The sequence below is a fragment of the Ornithorhynchus anatinus genome, unplaced genomic scaffold, assembly GCF_004115215.2.
Source record: "Ornithorhynchus anatinus isolate Pmale09 unplaced genomic scaffold, mOrnAna1.pri.v4 scaffold_581_arrow_ctg1, whole genome shotgun sequence".
Classification (NCBI taxonomy): domain Eukaryota; kingdom Metazoa; phylum Chordata; class Mammalia; order Monotremata; family Ornithorhynchidae; genus Ornithorhynchus; species Ornithorhynchus anatinus.
The window spans coordinates 9,107-22,595 of NW_024396873.1; the positions used below are offsets into that span (position 1 = coordinate 9,107).

A 13,489-nucleotide genomic window follows, 5' to 3' on the forward strand; every position below is an offset into this window, starting at 1 on the left:
TACCTGCTCTGCGGAGCCCTGGGCCGGCTACGAGGAAGAACGCGGTAGACCCGTTCTTCGACCGGCAAAAACCCCGGCTGTGAAAGGAGCTCCCGTCCTGCCCATCCGCGGACCCCACCCCTTAGGACAGCACGGACCCCATCCCCAAACGAGAGAGCGCCGGCAGGCCCGAGACTGGGGCGGAGACATTTTTATTCATTTTTCCCCGCGTGCACGAGACCGGGGGGTTCCGGGACCCATCTCGGGGGGCGGCCGATGGCGTTGGGAGACGACCCCGCTGGCCGTTCCCGCCACCGCGGCTCGGGCGGTCTCGGCCGAGGGCGTCGAGGAACGGCGAATCCGGCGCTTTCCCGGGGGGCCGCCGGTAGACCGCGGAGGGAGGCGGTGCGGCCGGCGGGCCGCGGGCCTGCGGGCCGCGATCGGGGAGTCGCCGTTCTATCTCCCACTGGGGGCCGGGGAGGGAGTAGTGAGAGGAGATGAAGTCAAAGGAGGGAAAGGGCATGGGGGGGGCGGAGGGCCACGTGGGGAGGAAGAGTCCCCGAGCATCGCCCTCCTCCCTGCCCATCCCTCCCCGTGACTGCCACCGGCCCCCCTGCCATCTCTCCCTCGGGAGGGTCAGGGGGCACCGAGTGGCAGTGCTGCAGGGAGTTCAGACGCACAATCCCACCTCTTCCTACCCTGTCCTCCCGCTCCCCCTCGCCGCGCCACCTCCGTCGCCCCCCTACGACACGGGGCCGCGGAGATGGCCTCCGGCCACAGAGGCGGACACGATCGCACGACCCCGTCGCCGGACACGGCAGCTCTGTCTCTCTCTCTCTCTCTCTCTCTCTCTCTCTCTAGGCCCGTGTCTTCGTCTCGTTCTTCCCGGATGCGAGGACGTCTGGGTGCGCTCTCAAACTGGAGGGTAAAGATGACCTCCGGGCAGATTTTGAAGGGGAAGACCCAAGGCGGAGCTGAAGCCCCGACATGGAATCAGCCTGAAATTCCCTCGCCCACACGATTTACGCCACAGAGCGCCGGGAAGCCCCGGAAGTCTTCTCCGACCCCTCCCATCTCGGCCCGGGGGCCGCCGGCCGTGCCGTCCCGGGAGAGGCCGTCTCCTAAAGGGAATTCGAATTTACAGGGAAGAGTCATACGCTTACACCAAATCCCCTGCTGAAAACAGACGCTCGCTCTGGGCCCGACCCACAGCCGGAAGAATCCCGCAGATCTGTCGGTTCCTCCTCGGTCATTCTGGGAGGCACGGTCGAACCCTGCATCTACAGAAAAGGCGACAGAGACATTTAGAGGCTGGTCGGGGCCCGGTGGGGCTGCAGAAATACGGAAGACTGTCAACTCCTCGTGGGCAGGGATTCTGTCTTTCGACCGTATCATACCTTCCCCCGTGCTCAGTTCGATGCTCTGTACACAGACACCCTCCGTGGATCGAGTTGGGTTCGATAAAGGGATGCGTGAGGAATCCGAACACGCGGAAGCACGTAGGCTCCACTGATCGTCGGACCCTTTTTAAAAACCAACTTCTTTAGAATAATCGTAATAATCAATACTAATTTGGTTCTTGTTGAGCGCTCGCTGTGTGCCAAGCACTGATCTAACCGCTGGGTGGATACGAGGTAATCAGGTTGTCCCCCGTGGGGCTCACGGTTTTAACCCCCATTTTTCAGATGAGGTCACTGAGTCGCTGAGGTAAAGTGACTTGCCCAAAGTCACACAGCTGATAAGTGGCGGAGTGGGGATTAGAACTCGCGATCTCCGACTCCCAAGCCCGGGCTCTTGCCACTGAGCCACGCCGCTAGAACAAACTGAAAGTGAGAGCTTAGGTCTTACGCTCTCTAATTCTCTGCTAGGAAACCCAAAGTACGTTGGCTCTAGAGTAACTCGATCGGTGTTATTTATTGAGCACTTACTTCGGGTATTAGAGAAGCAGCGTGGCGCAGCGGAAAGAGCACGGGCTTTGGAGTCAGGGCTCATGAGTTCGAATCCCAGCTCTGCCGCTTGTCGGCTGTGTGACCGTGGGCGAGTCGCTTCACTTCTCTGTGCCTCAGTTCCCTCATCTGTAAAATGGGGATGAAGACCGTGAGCCCCACGTGGGACGACCTGATTCCCCTGTGTCTACCCCAGCGCTTAGAACAGTGCTCTGCGCATAGTAAGCGCTTAACAAATACCAGCATCATTATTATTATTATTAAGCACTTGAGAGAGTACAAGACAGTAGAACCAGCAGACCCATTTCCTTCCCCCGGTGAGCTCAGGGTCTGCAAGGGGATACAGCCATGAATATAAATAAATTACAGATATGGACTTAAGTGATACGGGGTTGAGGGGGCGGTGAATAAAGGGAGCAAATCCAAGCGCGGGTATTGAATCGACATGTAACGGGTTAAGAGACCGAGGCACAGCAGGGTTAAGGGACTCGCCCAAGGTCACAGAGCTGGGAGGAGAACCCAGGTCCTCCACAGCGCCCAGGCCCGAACTTTTCCGGCTCGGCGACACGGCCCCAACCCAAGTTTTAAGAGGAGATTAAAAGCGCCCTGCCCCAGAGCGATGCCGAGTCTCACCTGTTCCGTCGGCTCCGAGTCCGAGGTACACGGTCCATCCGGCCAACCGCAAAGATAGTAGAGCCGACCGGCGGGGACGATACAGGTGGAGACTCTCCCGGGGATCGTCTCTGAATGAGCGGGAAGCTCCTCGACCTGTTGGGCCTCGAAGAGGGCCAAGCCCCAAACTCAAGGGTAGAGTCCGACCGAGGGGAAAGTGACAAAGCCAAAGCCGTCTTCACCCTCCCGAGAGCCCCGGCACAAAAAAACGCAACTGAAAAAATCAATTCCCAAGGTTCCGAAGCCAGTCCCCCATTTTCCCGGCACCAGAGTATTTCTTGCTCGGCCCAATGCTCGGGCCACGGAGACCCGACCGGGAGAGTTACATCTGGGGTTCGTGGCAGGAAGGCAACCCCCCTTTTGCTTGTACCCCTACTTTTATCGTTCTTCCCGGCGCCCGGGCCGTGAAGACCCAAATGGGAAGACTCAAATCTGGGGTTCGGGGAACGAAGCCATCCCCCCCCTTTCGCGGGCACTCCCATTTCTCTGTTTTTGCCGCTGCCTGGCCCATAAAGGCCCAAATGGGAAAACTGAAGTCTGGGGTTCGTGGCCTGAAGTCAGTCCCCACTCTGGCTGGCACACGTGTCATTTCTATTCTTCTCAACGCCTGGGCCGTGAAGACCCAAAATAGGAACACTCAAATGCGGGATCCGTGGCATGGGGTCAGCCCCCCATTTTGCCAGCACTCACGTCACTCCCGTTCTTCCCGGCGCCGGGGCCGCGGAGACCCGAACGGGAACATTTAAATCCGGGGTTCGGGGTGTGAAGCCGGCCCATGTTTTGCCGGCACTCACGTGATCCGTGGTCTCCGTGCCTGGGCCGTGAAGATCCAACCGGAAAGACTCGAATAGGGGATTCGTGGCATGAGGCCGGTCCCCTGTTTGGCCGACACCCATGTTATTACCAAGCTCTCAGATGCCTGGGCCGTGAAGACCCGAAAGGGAGTCGGATCTGGGCTTCATTTCATGGAGCCGCGCCCTCTTTTGCCACCCTTCATTTTGATTGTTCTCCCCAGTGGCCGGGCCTCGAAGACCTAAATGGGAAGACTCAAACCGGGGGTTCGTGGCCTGAAGTCACGCCCCCTTTTAGATACATCCACATTTCTCTTGTTAAAAACAGCATTCTGAGCATAGCGGCTCTTGATCTAAATGACCCTGTGTTGGTCTCCGGAAGTCCCCCATTTCAGGCGGGATGTATATCACATCTGCCAATTCCAAATTCCGGGGGACGGGAGATCGCTTCTTACCCGAAACAGACAGGGCCTGCTAGGACGGGAGATCGCTTCTTACCCAGAACAGATAAGGCCTGCTTGAAGAGTCTCTTTTGTCATTGAAGAAAACACAATGTCCGAGTTCTTTTGTCATTGGCTACTTCTCCTCTACGTTGCAAATAAAGGCCCAGCCAAACCAAACAGGAGAGGGGGGGGCCGTTGTGTCAGTCGGACCTCTCCGGAGGCGGACGGGCGCTCGGTCACCTTCCTCCCTTTTCTGATCTATCCAACGCTGTCTCTGAGGAGTGTTACTCTCCTTGCTTGCGTCACCACCTTGGGTTCGAATCCTCACTGCCTTTTAGTTCCATTCCCTCGTCGAGTCCGCTCTCTCCCGGCTACCTGAGCCATAAAGACCCAATGATGGAGTCGAATCTGGAGTCCTCGGCCCGAACCCAGTACCTCCCTTTCGCTGGCATATTTTTATCGTTCGTTCCGGTGCCCCGGCCGTTAAAAGTCCCAAATGAAACTACTCGAAACTGGAGTCCGTGGCGTGAAGCCAGACCCCCTTTTGCTGGCTCCCAGATTTTTAAATTATTCTCCCCATCGCACAGGCCACGAAGACCCCGACGGGAAGACTCAGATCTGGAGTGCGTGGCGTGAGGCCGCTACCCCCGCTTTGGCCGGCCCTCTCGTTTTTTTATTATTTTCTCCGGTGCCCAGGATACGGAAACCCAAACGGGAAGACTCAAATCTGGGGTTGTGGCATGAAGCCAGTACCCCCTTTTACCGGGACAGGTGTCGCTGTCGTTCTTCCCGGCGCCTGGGCCGTGAAGACAAATGGGAAGACTCAAATCTGGGGTTTGTGGCGTGAAGCCAGTACCCCTTTCGCTGGCACCCAGATTTTTAGTGTTCTTCCTTGCACCTGGGCCACGAAGACCCAAAAGGAAGGACTCAAATGTGGGGTTTGTGGCGAGAAGGCAACCCCCTTTCACGGCACCCATGCCTTTCTCACTTTTCCCAGAGCCCGGGCTACGACGCCCCAAAGGGTGAAAACAAATCTGGGATTTGTGGCATGAAGCCAGCTCTCCCTTTTTCCAGCCCTCAGATTTTAATTGTTCTTCCAGGCAGCAGGTCACGCAGACCCAGATGGGAGGACTAATCTGGGGTTGGTGACATAAAGTCGGCCCCTTTCTTTCAGCACCCATATCTTTCATCATTCTCGCTGGCGCCCGGGCCGTGAAGAAGCACAGAGGATCCCAGATTTTTCTGGTTCTTCCCAGGACCCAGCTGGGAAGACTCAAGTCTGGGGCTCATGGCATGAAGCCGGGCCCCCCCCCCCCCCCCACATTTTGCCGGCACCCAGATTTTTCTTTTAATCCATCTCCCTGGTGCCTGGGCCGTACGGACCCACGGGGGAAGATTCGAATCCGGGTTTCGTGGCACGAAGCCAATCTCCCCATTTGGCCGGCACCCGTAATTTTGATCGCTCGCCCCGGCCCCCGGGGCGTGAAGACCCGAACGGGAAGACTCACATCTGGGGTTCGAGGCACGAAGCCGAACCCCGGTTTAGCCGGCACCCACATATTTATCGTTCTTCCCGGCGCCCGGGCCACGGAGACCCGAAAGGGGAGACTGAACCGGGGTCTGTGGCATGAGGCCAGCCCCCCATTTTGTTGCCACCCGTGTTATCGTTGTTCTTCCCAATGCCTGGGCCGTGCAGAGCCAACCGGGAAGGCTCAGATCTGGGGTTCGTGGCATGAAGCCAACCCGCTTTTCCCGGCACCCAGATTTTTATCGCTCTCCCCGATGCCCGGGCCATGAAGACCCAAAAGGGGACTCTGAATGTGGGGTTTATGGCATGAAGCCAACCTCCCCATTTTGCCAGCACCCGGGTTATTCCTGGTCTTCCCATCGACTGGGCCACGAAGACCCACCTGGGAAGACTCCGATCTGGGATTCATGGCACGAAGCCAATCCCCACGTTTCCCGGCATCCATAGTTGTACTGTTCTTCCCGACACCTGGGCCGGGAAGACCCAAAGGAGGAGTCTAATCTGGGGTGGGTGGCACGAAGCCAAACTCCCACTTTCCCAGCGTCCATAATATCATCGTTCTCCCTGGGGTCTGGGCCACGAAGATCCAAAAGGGGAGTCTAATCCGGGGCTCGTGGCGTGAAGTCACGTATTCTCCCAAGCGCTTAGTATAGTGCTCTGCACGTAGTAAGCGCTGAATAAATACCATATGGAGAGAAGCAGCGTGGCTCAGTGGAACCAGCCCAGGCTTGGGAGTCAGAGGTCACGGGTTCGAATCTGGCAGCTGGGTGACTGCGGGCAAGTCACTTCGCTTCTCTGTGCCTCAGAGTTCCCTCGTCCCCTTGGTTCTATTTACCATGATTGTGTTGTCTTGTCTTTGTCTGCCTCCCCCGATTAGACCGTGAGCCCGTCGATGGGCAGGGACGGTCTCTATCTGTTGCCGACTTGTCCATTCCAAGCGCTTAGTACAGTGCTCTGCACATAGTAAGCGCTCGATAAATACTACTGAACGAATGAATGAAGGCAGCCTCCCATGTTGTGAGCACCCAAGCTGTTCTTCCCGATGCCTGGGCCGTGCAGACCCAACTGGGAAGGCTCAAATCTAATAATAATAATACTAACGGGGGTATTTGTTAAGCGCTTCCTATGTGCAGAGCACCGTTCTAAGCGCTGGGGGAGATACAGGGTCATCAGGTTGTCCCACGTGAGGCTCACGGTTAATCCCCATTCTACGGACGAGGTAACCGAGGCCCGGGGAAGTGAAGCGGCTCGCCCGCGGTCACACGGCTGACAGGCGGCAGAGCCGGGATTCGAACCCGTGACCCCTGACTCCCAAGCCCGGGCTCTTTCCACTGAGCCATAATGGCACAAAGCCAACCCCCCTTTTGCGGGCATCCAGGTTTTTAATCACTCTCCCCGGTGCTTCGTCCATGAAGACCCAAAAAAGGTTAGGGTTAGCAGCGTGGCTCCGTGGAAAGAGCCCGGGCTGGGGAGTCCGAGGTCGTGGGTTCGAATCCCGGCTCTGCCACTCGTCAGCTGGGTGACTGTGGGCGAGTCACTCAACTTCTCTGTGCCTCAGCGCCCCCATCTGTAAAACGGGGATGAAGACTGTGAGCCTCACGGGAGACAACCTCATTATCCTGGATCTATCCCAGCGTTTAGAACAGTGGTCTGCGCGTAGTAAGCGCTTAACAAACGCCAACGTTATGATTAAAAAGGGAGTCTAATCTGGGGTTCCTGGCATAAAGGCAATCTCCCCCTTTGGCCGGGACCCGGATTTGTCTTGTTCTTCCCGTTGCCCGGGCCATGAAGACCCAGAAGTGGAGTCTGATCCGGGGATCTTGGCACGAAGTCGACCTCCCCACTTATTCCTAATAATAAGGTTGGTATTTGTTAAGCGCTTACTATGTGCAGAGCACTGTTCTAAGCGCTGGGGTAGACACAGGGGAATCAGGTCGTCCCACGTAGGGCTCCCGGTCTTCATCCCCATTTTACAGATGAGGGAACTGAGGCACAGAGAAGTGAAGTGACTTGCCCAAGGTCACACAGCAGACAAGTGGCAGAGCTGGGATTCGAACTCATGACCTCTGACTCCAAAGCCCGTGCTCTTTCCACTGAGCCACGCTGCTCCTCTCTTATTAATAATGTTGGTATTTGTTAAGCGCTCACTATGTGCCGAGCACCGTTCTAAGCGCTGGGGGAGAGACAGGGGGATCGGGTCGTCCCGCGTGAGGCCCACAGTTAATCCCCACTTTACAGATGAGGTAGCTGAGGCCCAGAGAAGCGAGGTGACTCGCCCACGGTCGCCCAGCTGACGAGCGGCAGAGCCGGGAGTCGAACCCGTGACCTCTGACTCCGAAGCCCGGGCTCTTTCCACTGAGCCCCGCTTTTTACTGTTCTTCCCGTTGACTGGGCCGTGAAGACCCCGCTGGGAAGACTCAAATCTGGGGTGGATGGCATGAGGCCAGCCCCCCGTTTGGCCCGCACCCAGATTTTTATCGCTCATCCCGGCCCCGGGGCCACCAAGACCCAAATGGGAGGACTCACACCTGGGATCTGTGGCATAAAGCCAGGCCCCCGTTTACCGGCGTTCAGATTTTTATCGTTTCTCCGGGCGCCTGGGCCTCGAAGACCCAGAAGGGGAGTCTAATCCGGGCTCGTGGCACGAAGGCAGCCCCCCATTTGGACAGCACCCGAGCTATCGTTGTTCTGCCCGACGCCTGGGCCCCGAGGACCCATCCGGGAAGGCTCGACTCCGATGTCGGTGACACGAACCCAGACCCCCCTCTTGTTGGCGCGCGGATTTTTAATCACTCTCCCTGGTGCCTGGGCCGTGAAGACCCAGTAGGGAAATCTAACCCGGGGTTGGCGGCATGAGGCCAATCTCCCCCTTTGCCGGCACCCACGTGATTCTTGTCCTTCCCATTGACTGGGGCCGGGAAGACTCAAATCTGGAATTGGTGGCGTGAGGTCAGCCCACCCCTTTGGCGGGCACCCAGCTTTTTGTTGAGCTTCCCAGCCCTGGGGCTGGGAAGACCCAAAAGGGGATGCTCATCTGGAGTTTGTGGCATGAAGCCAGGTCCCCCCTCTTCCCGACACCCAGATTTTAATTTTTCTCCCCGGCGCGGGGGCCCAGAAGACCCAAAGCGGAAGACTCCCATCTGGAACTCGTGGCATGAAGCCAGCCCCCCTTTTGCCGGCATCCATATGTTTCCGGTCCTTCCCGGCACCTTGGGCCAGGAAGACCCAAATGGGAACACCGAAATCTGGGGTTCTTGGCGTGAAGCCAGGCCCCTTCTTTGCCGGCACCCAGATTTTCCTTGTTCTTCCCGGTAACCTGGGCCACGAAGGCCCAAAAGGGGAGTCTATTCCGGGAATTGCGGCACGAAGCCGGCCCCCGCCCTTTTCCCAACGCCCGGATCTCTCTCTCTCTCTCTCTCTCTCTCTCCCTGGCACCCGGGCCGTGAAGACCCAAGTGAGAATTTTCCGATCTGGGGTCGATGGCATGAAACCTGACCCCCTCATTTGTCGCACCCACATTTTGACAGTTTTCCCCGGCACCTGGACCACAAAGGCCCAAATGAGAATCACATCTGGGATTCCCGGCATGAACCCGGAGCCCCTTCTGCTGATGCCCGGCTTTTTCTTCTTCTTCTCGGCCGCTGAGCCATGAAGACCCAAATGGGAGTCCAATCTGGGGCGGATGGCACGAAGCCAGACCCTTCTTTTCCCGGCATCCACATTTTGACAGTTTTCCCCGGCACTTGGACGGCCAAGGCCCAAATGGGAGTCAAATCTGGGATTCCCGGCACGAAGCCAGACCCCCCACCTTCTGCCGGCAACCAGATTTTTCTTGTTCCTCCCAGCCCCTGAGCCATGAAGACCCAAATAGGATTCAAATCTGGGGTTGATGGCATGAGGCCAGACCCTCCTTTTGCCGGCGCCCACATTTTTCTTGTTCTTCTCAGCCCCTGAGCCCCGAAGACCCAAATGGGAGTCAATTCTGGGGTTGACGGCATGAAGCCAGACCCCCTCTTTTGCCGGCACCCACATTTTTACAGTTTTCCCTGGGACCTGGACCCCAAAGGCCCAAATGGGTGTCGAATCTGGGATTCACAGCGTGAAACCAGACCCCCCCCCGTTCTGCCGGCACCCAGATTTTTCTTGTTTCTTCCCAGCCTCTGAGCCCTGAAGACCCAAATGGCATTCAAATCTGGGGTTGACGGCATGAAACCAGACTCCCCATTTTGGCAGCACCCACATTTTGACAGTTTTCCCCGGCAGCTGGACCACGAGGTTCCAAAGGGGAGTCAAATCTGGGATTCCCGTCATGAAACCAGAACCCCCTCTGCCGACGCCCAGATTTTTCTTGTTCTTCTCGGCCCCTGAGCCATAGAGTCGCAAACAGGATTCAAATCTGGGGTTGATGGCATGAAACCAGACCCCCCCTTTTTGCCAGCACTCACATTTTTACAGTTTTCCCTGGCACTTGGACCACGAAGTTCCAAAGGGGAGTCAAATCTGGGCTTCACGGCATGAAACCAGCCCCCCTTTTGCCAGGGCCCAGATTTTTCTTGTTCTTCTCAGCTCCTGAGCCCCGAAGACCCAAATGGGAGTCAAATCTGGGGTTGATGGCATGAAGCCTGACCCCCTCTTTTGTCGGCACCCACCGTTTTCCAGTTTTCCCTGGCACCAGGACCACGTAGCCCCAAACGGGAGTCAAATCTGGGATTCACGGCATGAAACCGGACCCCCCCTTGTGCCGGCACCCAGATTTTTCTTGTTCTTCCCATCCCCTGAGCCGTAAAGTCGCAAATAGGATTCAAATCTGGGGTTGATGGCATGAAACCAGACTCCCCATTTTGGCAGCACCCACATTTTCACAGTTTTCTCCGGCACCTGGACCACGAAGTTCCAAAGGGGAGTTCCCGGCATGAAACCAGACCTCCTTGTGCCGACGCCCAGATTTTTCTTGTTCTTCCCGGCCCCTGAGCCGTAAAGTCGCAAATAGGATTCAAATCTGAGGTTGCTGGCATGAAACCAGACCCCCCCTTTGGGCGGCACCCACATGTTTACAGTTTTCCCCGGCGCCTGGACCACCAAGTCCCAAACGGGAGTCGGATCTGGGGTTCACGGCATGAAACCAGACCCCCCCTTTCTGCCAGCCCCCAGATTTTTCCTGTTCTTCCCAGGCCCTGAGCCATGAAGACCCAGATTGTACATTCCAAGCGCTTGGAATTCCAAGGACAATGGAATTGTCCATTCCAAGCGCTCAGTCCAGTGCTCTGCACCGAGTAAGCGCTCAATAAATGCTCTCGAATGAATGAAACGGGAGTCCAATCCGGGGTGGATGGCATGAAGCCGGATCCCTCTGACTGCGACCCAAGCTTTTTGGGGGGGGGGGGGTTCCCTCCCCGCTGCCCTGATCCCGAGATCCCAAAGGGGAGAACCGGCGGTGGGATCGACGGCCCGGAGGCGGCGCCGGCTCTTTCTCCGTCTCCCCGGGGCCGGGGCCCCGAAACCCCGAGGAGGGGGGCCGAAGGAGAGGGCCCGGTGCCGCCGTTCAGTACACAGCTCCACGGCTTCCCGCTGGGGGGGTGGGTCCCGCCCCTCCCCTGCCCTCTCCCTGCCCAGGTGGGCGACCCTGGCACCTCTCTCACCTGCGCCAGCGTGGAAGCGAGAGACGGGGTGACGACGACGAGGACGATCCATCCGTGGGGTCGTATTTATCGAGCGCTTCCTGTGGGCAGGGCACTGTACTGGACGCTTGGAAAGGACAGTTGGGCAACTAATGGAGACGATCCCTGCCCCTCAAAAGGCTGGCAGTCTAGAGGTCAAGGTGATGACGGAATCTGTTAGGCGCTCACTCCGTGCCAGGCGCCGTTCTAAGCTCCGGGGTGATAATAATTATCCAGTAGTATCTATTGAGCGCGTACTATGTGCAGAGCACTGTACTAAGCGCTTGGAATGGACAAATCGGCAACAGATAGGGACGGTCCCTTCCCGTTGACGGGCTCACGGTCTAATCTACAGTCTAATAATGATAATATTAGCTATGCGCCGGGATAATGATAACGATGACGGTATTTGTTAAGCGCTCACTCTGTGCCAAGCACCGTTCTAAGCACCAGGGTGATAATAACGATAATATTGGCTATGTGCCGGGGTAACGATAACGATGACGGTAACCGGTGAGCGCTCACTCAGTGCCAAGCACTGTTCTGAGCGCTAGGGCGATAATAACGATGATGGGATCTGTTAAGCGTTCACTCTGTGCCAAGCACTGTTCTAAGCGCTAGGGCGCTAATAACGATGACGGTATCAGTTCTATTTCTCGTATTGATGATGGGTATAGATCTCTAATTCCGTTTCTTCTATGAAGGATGGGTCTAGATCTCTAATTCTATTTCTTGTATTAATGATGGGTCTAGATCTCTAATTCCATTTCTTCTATTAATGATGGGTATAGATCTCTAATTCTATTTCTTCTATTAATGATGGGGGTGGATCTCTAAGTCTATCTCTTTTATTAATGATGGGTATAGATCTCTAATTCCATTTCTTCTATTAATGATGGGTATGGATCGCTAATTCTGTTTCTTTTATTAATGATGGGTGTAGATCTCTAATTCCATTTCTTCTATTAATGATGGATATGGATCGCTAATTCTGTTTCTTTTATTAATGATGGGTATAGATCTCTAATTCTATTTCTTGTATCAATGATGGGTATAGATCTCTAATTCCGTTTCTTCTACTAATGATGGGTATAGATCTCTAATTCTGTTTCTTGTATCAATGATGAGTACAGATCTCTAATTCCGTTTCTTCTATTAATGATGGGGATGGATCTCTAAGTCTATTTCTTGTATCAGTGATGGGTATAGATCTCTAATTCCATTTCTTCTATTAACGATGGGGATGGATCTCTATTTCTTTCATTAATGATGGGTATAGAACTCTAATTCTATTTCTTGTATTAACGATGGGTATAGATCTTTAATTCCGTTTCTTCTATTAATGATGGGGATGGATCTCTAAGTCTGTTTCTTTTATTAACGATGGGTATGGATCTCTAATTCTGTTTCTTTTATCAATGATGGCTATGGGTCTCTAATTCTATTTCTTGTATTAATGATGGGGATGGATCTCTAAAGCGGTTTCTTTTATTAATGATGGGCATGGATCTTAAATTCCGTTTCTTCTATTAATGATGGGGATGGAGCTCTAATTCCGTTTCTTCTATTAATGATGGGGATGGATCTCTAATCCTATCTGTTTTATTATTGACGGATATGGATCTCTAATCCTATTTCTTTCATTAATGATCGTCTCCTCCCCCACATCGTCTCCTCCCCCCCATCGTCTCCTCGCCTCCATTGTCTCCTCACCCCCATCTCTCTCCTCCCCCCCATCTCTCTCCTCACCATCGTCTCCTCCCCCCGATCGTCTCCTCACCTCCGTCGTCTCCTCCCCTCTATCTCTCTCCTCCCCCCCATCTTCTCCTCCCCCCCATCGTCTCCTCCCCCCCCCATTGTCTCCTCACCTCCATCGTCTCCTCAGCTCCATTATCTCCTCCCCCCAATCGTCTCCTCACCTCCATCGTCTCCTCCCCCCATCTCTCTCCTCCCCCTATCTCTCTCCTCCCCCCCATCGTCTCCTCCCCCCCATCGTCTCCTCACCTCCATCGTCTCCTCACCTCCATTGTCTCCTCACCTCCATTATCTCCTCCCCCCAATCGTTTCCTCCCCCCCATCTGTCTCCTCCCCCCCATCTGTCTCCTCCCCCCCATCTGTCTCCTCCCCCCCATCTTCTCCTCCCCCCATCTCTCTTCTCCCCCCCCATCGTCTCCTCCCCCCATCGTCTCCTCCCCCCCATCGTCTCCTCACCCTAATCGTCTCCTCACCTCCATTCATTATCTCCTCCCCCCAATCGTTTCCTCACCTCCATCGTCTCCTCCCCCCATCTCTCTCCTCCCCACCGTCTCCTCCCCCCCCCATCGTGTCCTCCCCGCAATCGTCTCCTCACCTCCATTGTCTCCTCACCTCCATTATCTCCTCACCCCAATCGTCTCCTCCCCCCATCTCTCTCCTCACCATCGTCTCTTCCCCCCATCGTCTCCTCCCCTCCATTGTCTCTTCACCCTCTTAT

General features: G+C 55.7%; 1 long non-coding RNA gene across 1 annotated transcript; it reads right to left on the reverse strand.

Annotated features, from left to right (window-relative positions):
- Positions 1-427: 427 nt before the first annotated feature.
- Positions 428-4,895, reverse strand: LOC114808934. Its single transcript, XR_005659734.1, has 3 exons — positions 2,559-4,895; positions 1,143-1,259; positions 428-897 (listed from the first exon to the last, which is right to left on the reverse strand). It is a non-coding gene; the product is annotated as an uncharacterized LOC114808934 (long non-coding RNA).
- Positions 4,896-13,489: the final 8,594 nt, after the last annotated feature.